Source organism: Chinchilla lanigera, unplaced genomic scaffold (assembly GCF_000276665.1).
Source record: "Chinchilla lanigera isolate Chin_1 unplaced genomic scaffold, ChiLan1.0 scaffold00001, whole genome shotgun sequence".
Lineage (NCBI taxonomy): Eukaryota > Metazoa > Chordata > Mammalia > Rodentia > Chinchillidae > Chinchilla > Chinchilla lanigera.
Genome location: NW_004955402.1, coordinates 34,532,454 through 34,544,474, shown reverse-complemented (window position 1 = coordinate 34,544,474; position 12,021 = coordinate 34,532,454). Strand labels below are relative to the sequence as shown.

General features: G+C 42.2%; 1 protein-coding gene across 2 annotated transcripts in view; it reads left to right on the top strand.

Moving 5' to 3' along the window:
• The first annotated feature begins 2,530 nt into the window (after positions 1-2,530).
• Dym (dymeclin) overlaps positions 2,531-12,021 on the top strand; it is a 391,162-nt gene continuing 381,671 nt past the window's right edge. Inside the window, exon 1 of one of the 2 annotated variants that reach the window (XM_005372905.2) lies at positions 2,531-2,803. The gene's annotated coding sequence lies outside the window, so the exon portion shown is untranslated. The remainder of the gene's footprint in view (positions 2,804-12,021) is intronic. The other variant, XM_005372906.2, reaches the window with a different exon arrangement.

The window sequence follows — 12,021 nt, the reverse complement described above, 5'->3', positions numbered from 1 at the left end:
GAAGGAAGTGAGGTCACTGAGGGCGTGTCCTCACAGGGGATATTGGGAACCCAGCCTGTTCCTCTTTCTCTTTGCTTCCTTCCTGCCATCAGGTGAGCAGCCTCCTCTGCCATGTGTCCCTCATACTATCGTGTGTCCCTCATACTATTGTGTGTCATCACAACCCCAAAGCCATGGGGCCCTGGAGTAAAACCTCTGAAACCATGACCAAAAATACATCTTTTCTCCTTTCTCCAAGATGTTTAGCTCAGGTATTTTGTCCCAGCATCAGAAAGCTAACACTTAGCCTGGCATGGTGGCACATGCTTGTAATCCCAGCACTCAGGAGGCTGAGGCAGGAGGATTGCCTTGAGTTTGAGGCCAGCCTGAACTACATAGCGAGATTCTGTCTCAAACAAAAAACCAAAACAAAAGAAAAAACAAAGAATGCTAATACACTATGGGAAACTACAAAAGAAAGGGGTGTAACATTTCACTAATAGGATCACTTTAACATAGACTATGTTGCTTCTTGATTTACAATACCAGTGTTTTGTTTGTTTTGGTTTTTTGAGACAAGCTCTCACTATGCAGCCAAGGCTGAGCTTGAACATTTGGCAATCCTCCTGCCTCGGCCTCTCAAGTGCTGGGATTATAGGCGGGCACCACTATGCCCAACAAACAATGCCAGTTCTGAAGAAAAGCTCATAACTATTGCTCTGGTAATTTAAGGAAAGTAGAGTAAGTGTCGGGCAAAATCACAGAACCATTCAGGGTTTATATTTGATGCCTGCTCCTCTTTTTGCTATGACTTTAAAATAAAATTATACATGAGATTAATATTCATTGCAGAAGTAGAAAATAGGAAAATTATTTTAACCACATACTATCTCTTTACCTTAAGTTATATATTGTTAATACTCTTTTAACTTCTTTTTCTCCTAGGCACATACACATAAGTATTATACATATAATTAATTTATAAAAATTGGATAATACTATTCATACTCTTTTTTTTTTTTGAGACAGGGTCTCATTACGTAGCCCAGGCTGGCCTCACTCTTGCTTCACCCTCCCAAGTGCTGAGGGTACAGGCATTCACCACCACACCACACCCACCTATTCATAGCCTTTCCACTTAATTTTCATGGAACATTTTATTTATTTTTATTAATACATATTTGCCATGCATAATCATCACATTCAACATGGGGCATGGACACATCTTTTAAATAAATATGAATCCATAGCATTCCTTACAATGGCTGCATAGTAGTGCCTCCTTCTTTTTAGCTAGGTCCCCAGGTACCTTGCATTTTACAAAGTTTTCCTGCCCTAATTCTGCAAGCTCAGTAAATACACTGGTAATTGATACTGGAAAGACATTCATTTAGTGTCTATATTGCACTTTGGGAGGACATCAGCACATATTGATTGTATTGTAGAAATAATTGTGATAGCTTTTCATAGGTTTATTTGAAGAAATAAAACAGTGCACAGCAGGTAGAAAACAATTCACAATATGAATGATTATTACTATATATAAATATAAAATCTAGGTGAGGAAACTGTCCGGGGGAGGTAATATAATTGCTCAAGGACATCATTCTGGTAACCTCAGCACATGGGACTTTAAATCTCATACTGATTTTCCTTCCTGCGGGACGTGTCCTGACGATGATGCGGGAAGGTGTAGACTTTCCTGGTGCTTCCATCAGAAATTACTGCCCTAATGGGCGCGGGGGCAACATGCCTGTAATGCCAGGATGCTGAGGCTAGAGGGCATTAACTGGAACCCAGCTTGGGCAATTCAGCGACTTGGTTGGACCCTGTATCAAAATAATAAAAAAAAGTTCAGCATGAAGAAGTTGCAAAAACAGCGAAAAAAAGAAATAAGTCAAGAAGAAAAGAAAGTGGATAAAAGAGCTGAGGGTATAGCTCGGTGCAAAGGGCCTAGGTTCAATCCCCAGTACTGTGCTGAGAAAAGAAAAAAAAAAAATCTACCTGGGGGTGGTGGCGAATACCTGCAATTGCAGCACTCTGAGAGGCTGAGGCAGGAGGCAAATTCCAGGCCAGGCTAGGCAATTCAGCAAGATCCTATTTTGACAATAGAAAGGACTGAACTCAGGGATCTTCGCACTGAGCGACTTTTCCAGCCCTTTATCATCACTGTCACCGTCATCATCATTCTTAGTTTTGAGTCAGGTCTGTGTGAAATTGCCCAGGCTGGTCTTGCAGTTACGGTCCTCCGGCCTAAGCCTTCCAGAATGCTAGGATTACAGGCTGACACTACTGCACCCGGCCTACTTCTCAAATCTTCAGAGTCTCGCAACAAGGAATTGCTTGACATTGGGATGGGTTATTCATCTGGAACTAACAGGGGCCTTAAGGTAACGCAGCCGAATAGGTGGGGCAGGTAAGCCGCTCTAGGAAGCACGGGGAGGCTAGAATTTTGAGGCTTCCGGACTTTGCCACGTGGCTCCGCGGTTGTCCGGGAGACGCTGGGTGGGCGTGGAAACCAGCGCCGCGGTGAGGACTCCATTTCCCAGAAGCCCGCGCGCCGAGAGCGCCCTGGGACCGCCCGCTGGCGCGCGCCTGGCCGTTCGGGCTCCATCCGCGTTCTCGGCCGCTTCCCTCTGCTTTCTCCGCCTCTCGGCCTCCGCACCGACTCTGCTGGCGCTGGAGCGGAGCCGGAGCCCGAGCCGCGGAGACGTGGAAACATGGAGGCCTGAGCCGGCTTGCGCCACCCGGCTTCCCTGACGCGCCTGCCCGCCGCCCGCCTGCCGTGCGTGGGGGGACGCGGAGCTCCGGCCGGCGGAGACAGGTGGGCTCAGGACGCTGCTCTCCCCGGCCGGCGCCGGAGGGCTGGGCTGCTCGGTCTGCGAGGGGAGGAGGGAGCCTTCCGCGGCCGGAACCGGGCCACCCGCGGGGCTGCGCTGAGCCGCGGGAGCGACCCGGCGCCTCGCCCAGGCGGCCTGGGGGTGTGTTAGACCCGGGCGTGAGCGGAGAGGGGGACCTCGGCGGCCCGGGCTGGGAGCTGGGGGATACCGCCCGACACGTCGAGGCTTCCGCAGATGGAGCGGTGTGGGTCTGACACATGGGCGTGTGATGGGCAGGATGAGCAATAGTGCGTGTGTTCGCGTTTGTTTGACATACGCTTTTTTTAACTGAGATATAATTCACATGCCATAAAATTCACCCTTTAAAAAGTACAGTTAAAGTACAGTGCAGTGGCTTTTAGTGTCTTCACATGGTCGTGCCGCCTTATCACTAATTCCAGAATATTTTTATCACCCCTTAAGTAGCCCGCACCCTTCAGCCGTCACTCCCCGTTCCCCCTCCTGCACACCCTGCAACTACTACGATGCCTGAGCAGTGGGATTGAACCGAAGGATGGGTGTTTGTGCACTAGTGGTAGTGCTGGGGTGTGAGGGTAATGGGGTGATAAAACTGATCAAGTACTGAGAAGGGTTAGAGAAGTGAGGAAATGACCAGCAGAGATGTAAGGAAAAGACTGTGGGTCGATCGAGTGGGATTCTTGAAAGAGGGAGCTTCGCTTGTAGGATCCTGTGGGTAGAAGGCGCAGGGCTGGAATCTGTGAAGAGGGGGAGGTGGTGGAGAGGGCTGTAAACTTGAGGAAGGAACCCAGGTGCTTGAGATGATGAGCTGGGGGCTCAACAGAGGCTCTGGAGGTGAGGGAAGAAAATCTATAGAAACAGGTGAATGGTTGCTGCAGAGGATAGATTTTTTTGACCCTGTGGTTTTCTAGAATGGTTATCGTGCTTTGGGGTTTATTTTTATTTTTATTTTTATTTTTATTTTTTTGGTACTGAGAATTGAACTCAGGACCTAGGGCTTGCCAGGCAGACGCTGTGCCACTGAATTATATCCCTGGCCCAGGGATTTTAATCTTAGATAATCTTGGCAACTCAGAGATAGGCTAGGCAAGTATGGATATTCCTCATAAGAGCTAATCTTGGAAGCAGCCTATGTATTCATCAACAGATGAATGGATAAAGATAATGTGATATTTATGCAAAATGGAGTACTAGTCTGCCATAAAGAAGGATAAATTTGAGTAATTTGTAGAAAAATGGGTGCACTGTGAGAACATAATATTAAGTGAAATATAGCACACACACAAACTTAAATATTACATAACTTCTCTGATATGAGAAACCCAAAGTATAAATAATTTAAACAATGAAATAAAGGGTAGACATTAGGAAACAGGGAGATAGGTCTTTTGCAAATAGGAAGGGAATCTAGAGACGGAGTGGGGTGAGGGAGGGTAATAAAAAGAATTAAGATGCTAAGTACATGTATCTACCTCCTAAGATGAATGTAAACATTGTATACTACAAACATGTACTAAAAAAAATATGACTATTCCTATACTGCAGATGAAGAACCATTCTGTTAGAGGTTAGGGGACTTGGTTGAGCTTGTAAGGTTGGTAACAAGGTAAAATGAGTTGAGATTCAAGAGTAATTGATGAAATTATCAGTTCTAAGTATTAAACCAGATAGTGGAGGTAGTGCAATGTTAATAGAAAGGAAATTAGCTATTAAGTTCATGCTGTAATAACATGTATGTAGGGAGGCCTATATTGTCATAGGTCAAGTTACTTTTAAATTTTTGTGCCTTTTAAATATAGAAGAGATCAAGGGGGAGTGTAGCTAAGTAACAGAATACTTGACTAGAGTGTATGAGGCCCTGGGTTCAATGCCCAGCAGTTTAAAACAACCACAGTTAAATAATGCAGTCCCTTGTACATATTACCTAGCTTCAACAGTGATTAAGTCATAACAATTCAGTTTCATCTATGTCCCTATTTGTTCCTAAAACCACATTCTTCTCCCCTTTTTTGTACTGGGCATTGAATGCAGAGCCTTTGCACTGAGCTAAATTCCCTATTCTTTTTTCATTTTTTATTTTTGAGGCAGGGTATCTCTAAACTGTCCAGGGTGAACTCAGACTTGTGATGCTGTGCCCCAGCCTCCCAGAGTTCTGGCGTTACAGACATGTGCTACCGTGCCTGGCTTCCAGTTGTTTTGAAGCAAACCGTTTGCATACTGTTTCACCTGTACATTTTTCAGTATATATTTATAGGAGATTGATCACTGTCTTTTTTTTTAAAAATTTTTTTATTTTTTGTCTTTTTGAGACAGGATCTCACTTTGCAGTTCAGGCTGGCCTTCAGCTCACTTTGTAGCCCAGGCTGATCTCAAGCTCACGATTCTCTTGCCTCAGCCTCCTGAGTGCTGGGATTACAGGCATGCGCCACCACACCAGGCCCCACTGTCTTTTTTTTTTTTTTTTTTTTTGGTTTTTCTCCGGTACCAGGAACCGAACTCACGACCTTGCGCTTGCCAGGCAGGCGCTTTTGCCGCTGAGCTAAATCCCCAGCACCCCCATTGTCTTTTAATATGCTCACAATACCATTGTCACACTTAGGACTGTAATAGTAAGGTCTTTATATTATAAATATATAGAAGAATTTTTTTTTTGAAACAGGGTCTCACTGTGTAGCCCAGGCTGACCTTGAACTTGTGGCAATCCTCCTGCCTCAGCCTTCTGAGTGCTGGAACTGCAAGTGTGCACCACCATGCCTGGCTAGGATTTATTTTTTATTGTTTTAAAAATTTTTTAGAATTTTTTTTCGTACTGGGAATTGAACTCAGGACCTTGCGCTTGCTAGGCAGGCGCTTATGCCACTGAGCTATATCCCCAGTCCAGATTTTTTTTTAAATGTAGTATCCGTTTGATACATCTTTGACTCTGAAAAATACAGCATGTCTCTTCACTTTCCCAGCAGATCCTAATATGCTATTCATTTTTTCTGATTAATATGCTACATTCCATGCAAAAAAATTTGAAAAATTTTCAATGTTAACTGGTTTTTTAATGGAGTTTTGCAAGGGCAGGAGAAAAATAGAAGCAAAATATGCTGCACAAATAATTCTTATAGTGCTCTAAACATTTGGGCATTTTTATTGTGCTTTTCTCTAGATAATTTCATATACCGTTAGAAGTCCTTTGTGTGTGTGTATACTAATTTTCCATGACTGCCCTAATACATTAACACAGATGTAGGTGCTCAAAACAGCACAGATTATTTTATTGTCCTTTGGAAGTCCGAAATGCTAAAATCATCACATCAGCAAGGTTGTGTTTCTTTCTGGAGGTTTCTTGCGGGGAGAATTCATTTCCTTGCTCCTTTCATTTTCCAGAGGCTGCCACTTTCCTTGGTTTATGACTTCCTTCCTCCATCTTCAAAGCCGCAAGGATGCTTGTCTCTGATTGTTCTTCTACCCTCACTTCTCTGACCACAGCTGGGGAAAGTGATCTGCTCTTAAGGACCTGTGAGATTGGATCAGACCTGTTTGAATAATCCAGGATAATTTAATCACTCCCACTAAGTCGCTTTGCAAATAACATAATCACAGGTTCCCAGGACTAAAGATGTGGACATGTTTGGAAGCCATCATTCTGCTTACCTATTATGTTTTGGAATATTTTGCTGAGGCTTAATAAAGCAGATGATTTCTTTTTCTGCCATAAATACACTGAGAGTGCTTTCACTTGAGGTTGTAGATGATGGTTAGAGCCAAGGAGGACTGTTGCATTTTTCTATTCAGACGAGATTGGGCGCGTTCAGGGTGGTATAGCCGTGCACGCATTTTTCTATTCAGTAACTGGGAAACACCTTGATACTTACAGTGTAAGATTTTGTGAAATGAGACCTTTTAAAGGAAGTAAGTATAAAAGTAAGGTAACACTTTGTAAAGTTTTTCTGTATTTCATTTTGGCCTCTTTTTTCATATTCATGTTTTAGAAATACTTTATACCTATAATATGTTTACAAGCCAAACTGACCCTTGGGGGCAATGATGGTTACTATACAGAGAGTGAAGGGATGGGGACTCTGTCCCACCAGGAAATAAATGGAGGCATCCCTCACTCAGCAGGAAGAGTACCTTCCCAGAGCAGAGCATTTTTCAGGCGGGATAAACTGCTGTGAGATTTGGTCTTGAACAGCTTTCTCAGTTCTTCTGTGACTCAGCTGGACACGGTAGAGTGTTGTTGGCCTGATAGGCAGAGTGACAGGATGACCACTGCTCTTCTCTCCCTCCTGAAACAGAAACTAGTCCTAAGAGAGGGCAAGGGTCCCCAGATGTCCTTTACTTTGGTATCCTGCTTCCTGGTGCAGCTCCACTTTGCTCCTGAGCTGTGAAGTCTTGACTGTCCCCGGTGTGAAGCTTGGCTATGGTCTATTCATTGCGTCTCTTATCAGGAAGTGTGATGGCAATTACTGAATATCTATTCTTGCCTTTGTTTTCCCTAGAAAAACATTTAGCAGATCATGATGCTTTTTTTTTTTTTTTTTTTTTTTTTTGGTGGCACTTGGCATTGAACCCAATGCCTTCACACAGAGTGCCAGTTTGAGCTGAGTTTAATGCTGTGAATTTAATTCTGTGCTTGAAAGTAGTTTGTACATCGTCCTCACATTACTTTTTTTTCTTTTTTTTTTTTCTTTTTTGGGAGAGTTGAGGTAGAGTCTCACTATGTAGTCCAGGCTGGCCTCAAACTCATAGTGATCTTTCTGCGGCAATCCTCCTGCCTCAGTCTCCCTAGCACTGGAATTACAGGCATGTACCGCCATGTCTGGTTTATGACTATTAATAAATTTCTTTTGGGGGTAAGTTTGTCATGAATTTTGAAATATCCTTTAAAATATTTCATGAGGTTCTTTGCCTTTTTCTTAGAATATGCTCAAAGCCTCCTTGTCAGGATTAGGTCTGACTGTAACAGAGACTTGAAAAATAACAGCTTCAGTGTGTTACTAGTTTGTTACTCCTGTGAAAGAAGCTCAGAAGCAGGCCATTGAAGTCGGTATGGTAGCTAGTCTTATCCTAGCCTCTTTGCAGTTTGTTACTTTGTTACCCTAGTTTATAGACCTTGATTCTGGGTCTGGAATCATTGTTAGATTTCTAGCTAAAATTCCCACATTCTAAGCAGCAGGAGGGAGGAAGGAACAAAGAAATAACTATTTATAAGGAGTCTCAAATGTATCTTTTAGCTGGACAGGAATGTGTCTAGCCAGAAATCCTACTTCGGTTACTTACTGAAGGGAAGGAAGGTTGGGTCAGCAATTCATTTTTCTGCCTTACTTCATACTTAGTTTTTATGTCTGTAAACTCCAGAGTAACCTATATTTCCTAAACTCTAGGTTTTAATCTCAGTTCTGTTTGTTTGCTTTGGCATGCTTTACTTCACCATTTTGAGCTTCAGTTTACTCATCTGTCAAATGTGACTCATATTTACTTTATATGTTTGTTACAAAATTGAATGAAAATACCTTTTATCTACCTAGCAATGCATGCCTTATACATAGTATTTGGCTTCTCTTCCCTCAGTTTTCTGGCCTTGGATATCTGACTGGGTGGCATCAAAGGAGGAATTGGAAGTGGATGGGGAAGGATATATATTTAGTTCATTGTTGGGCATGCTGAATTTGAGATGCAGTTGGGACACTCGCTGATGCAATCAGGTAATTGCATCAACCCTCACAAGACAGCACCGGAGTGGACAGTTATTTTGGATTCATCAATAGGTGTGGGCAGAGTTACAAGCTGGAAGTCTTAGGATGTATGTGATTGTGTGGCTACAAGGCGCAGGGTAAGAAGACATGCCCTTAAGTAGGTCTGTCCTTAATAAAGCATCAGCTTAAAAGTTCAAGCCTCTTAGGCCTCCACTTTTATTCCTTCCGTGCACCAGCCACACTGAGCTTCCCTCTTGTATTTCAGGCCTTAACTTCTGTGGTATGGCCGCTTTTGTGGTGTGAGGTTTTCCTGAGTCTTTGTTGTGGTGTGGATCTTAAATGTCCCCAGAGACACTTGTGATAAAGGTTTGGCCCCCTGGGTGGTGCTCTCTTGGGAGGTGGCGGACCCTTTAAGAGGTGAGGCCTTGTGTGAGGTCCTTAGGTCACTGGAGGGGGTAATGGGGCCCTGACCCCTTCTTCTCTGTTCTCTGGCTCTTGTTGTGACCAGTTTTGCCCTCCTACGTGCTCTTGCTACGGTGTGCTGCCTCTCCAGAGGCTCAGAGCAGTGGCATCAAATTGTCATAGTTTTTTTTTTTTTTTTGCAGTACCGGGGATCGAACTCATGACCTTGTGCTTGCCAGGCAGGCGCTTATGCCACTGAGCTATATCCCCAGCCCCAGGTTGTCATAATTTGAAACATGTAAAACTGTGAGCCAAAAGAAGCTTTTTCTCTTTATAAGTTAATTATCTAAGATATTTCATTATAGTGATGCAAAGCTAGTGAACAATTTCAAGTAGTTGCATTGTTATTGTTGTTATAACTTTGGATTTTGAGACAGGGTCTCCCCATATACTGTATTTTGTCTAGTGCTAGGCACAGAGTGGGCACTAAGAAATATTTGTTGAATATTGACAGACTCCATCGTGTTTACATAACTATAATTTGGTAGTCTGGGTACTGCTTGTTTGGATTTTTAAACCCTGTATTGTTTTTGGTATTTACACACTGAGTGGTTTCTATGAATGAGTGATGGAAATAGTCTAGCACATTCTGTCCAATTCATTTGAAAGTTGTTTTTTCTACTTAAAGAAATTTTTATGTACAGATAGTCTTCATTTAATGACCTACCTGTTTGATTACTGTTTGGGCTTAATGGTCTGCCACTTGGACTTATGATCCATCTTTTTTTTTTGTTTCGTACAATTCTGTACATCTTGTTTATACAACCTCAGTGTCTTCTTTTGTACAGTGTACCTTGTTTATACAGAACTGTAAGTTTTGCTGATTGTACTGTGTGGTACAATATTGTAATTTTATGTTCTATTATACATTACAATACTGCATGTAAACGTTATGTAAGCCGGGCGTAGTGGTGCAGGCCTGTAACCCCAGCATTTAGAAGGCTGAGACAGTAGGATCCTTGCAAGTTCGAGACCAGCCTGGGCTACAAAGTGAGCCCAAGGCCAGCCTGAACTGCATAGTGAGACCCTGTCTCAAAAAGACAAAACAAAAACAAAACAAAAAACCCATTATGTAAATAAAAGTAAAGTCATCAAGATGGAGTGGCCTTTGACCATTTCTTTGTTCTGAATATATGTGTGTGTATGTGGTTTTTTGGTACAGGAACTTGCTGTGTAATTCAGGCTGACCTTGAACTCATTATATAGTCCAGGCTGGTCTTGAACTCCTGGTAATCCTCCTGCCTCAGCCTCCTGAGTGCTGGCATCATAGGTGTTTGACACCACACCCAGCTTGTTCTGAATATTGTTATGTACATATTACATATATACAGTCCCTCATTTAGTGACCAATTTTTTTTTTTTTTGGTGGTGTTTTTGAGACAGGGTCTCATCATGTACTGCAGGCTGGCCTTGAATTCTCTTATGTAGCCCAGGCTGACCTCAAATTTGTGTCTATCCTCCTACCGCAGCCTTGCGAGTGCTGGGATTACAAGTTTGTGTAAACTGTGATCAGATTTCTTAATGACCTAGTCTTGGGAACAGAACTCAGGCATTAAATGGAGAGTGTGTTAGAAAATAACATTAGCTGGAAAGGTATATTATAAAAAAAGTCATGAAAACCTTACCTTATCCACACCAGTTTTTTAAAAATTTAGACACAAAGCAACTATTTAAAAAAACTCCTGAGCTGGGGATGTAGCTCAGCAGCACAGTGCCTGCCTGGCAAGTGCAAGGTCCTGAGTTCAATTCCCAGTACCAAAAAAAAAAAAAAAAAACTCCTTTAAGCTTTTTCTTTTGGTTCTTACCTCTGTGTTTAAATATTATGTTGAATTGTTATTTTGTGATTTTTGTCAATTTGCAATAACATTTATTGACTTCTTTTGTGGAGGTGAGGTATTCCCCTTTTACTGCTAGCCCTTTCAGTGCAATTCTTGGTTAAGTTAGTGTTTAATATTTACATTTAATGGCAATATAAATTTTGCTCAGTACTGGTGAATAATTTACTATGCTCCTCCTCACATCCTTGAATTTACTTAGATTTCCATGAACATCTTAATTTTTTTTTTTTTTTTTTTTGTCTTGAGACAGGGTCTCACTATGCAGTTCAGGCTGGTCTTGAGCTCACTTTGTAGCCCAGGCTGGTCTCGAATTCACAACGATCCTCCTGCCTTAGCCTCCTCAGTGCTGGGATTACAGGCCACCATGCCCGGCTGAATATCTTAATATTTGTCAAATACTTTGAAAGACTTACGGGAATTGGTGCCCAGGGAACTGATGCAAGCTGTTGCTCTGGCTACTGCTGTTGCAGTCCAGAGGATTCAAGTCTTTGTGAGCTTTGAAAATAAAGTAAAAATCCTAGACCTTCAGAGCCCAGACTTGAAAATGTTGCATTCCTCTTTTGCTTGTGCTTTCTTTTTGAAAATCCTGTTATTAATATATTAAGATCTTCTAAATTTGTCTTGTTTATTCTTTGCTTTCTGTTTTCTCTTTATCTGTCTTTTTGTTCTTTGAGTTTCCTTGACGTATCTTTCCTCCTTTGTACAGATTTTCTTTTTTTTTGTTTTGTTTTTTTGGGTTTTTCTGGTACCAGGAAGTGAACTCACAACCTTGCACTTGCCAGGCAGGCACTGTGCCACTGAGCTAAATCCCTAGCCTCTTTCCTCCTTTCTGTGGAACTTTTTATTGTATTTTTAACTTAAAGTCCCTTTCTTATTCTTTCTTTTTTGATGACAACCTGTTCTTGGTTCATGAAACAGTTATGATACTGTAATTATAAACAATGGCAGTTTCTGTACCCAGCTTTCTTGGGTTTGAAACCTAGTGTGCCACTTTCTAGCTCTGTAATTGTGGGTAAATCACTTAATCTTTCTTTACCTCAGTTTATTTATATAGGCTAGAAATTGGCAGATATTTTGTATGAAGGAACAAATCATAAATATGTTAAGGGGGCTGGGGATTTAACTCAGTGGCAAAGCGCCTGCCTGGCAAGCGCAAGGTCGTGAGTTTGGTTCCCGGTACTGGAGAAAAACCAAAAA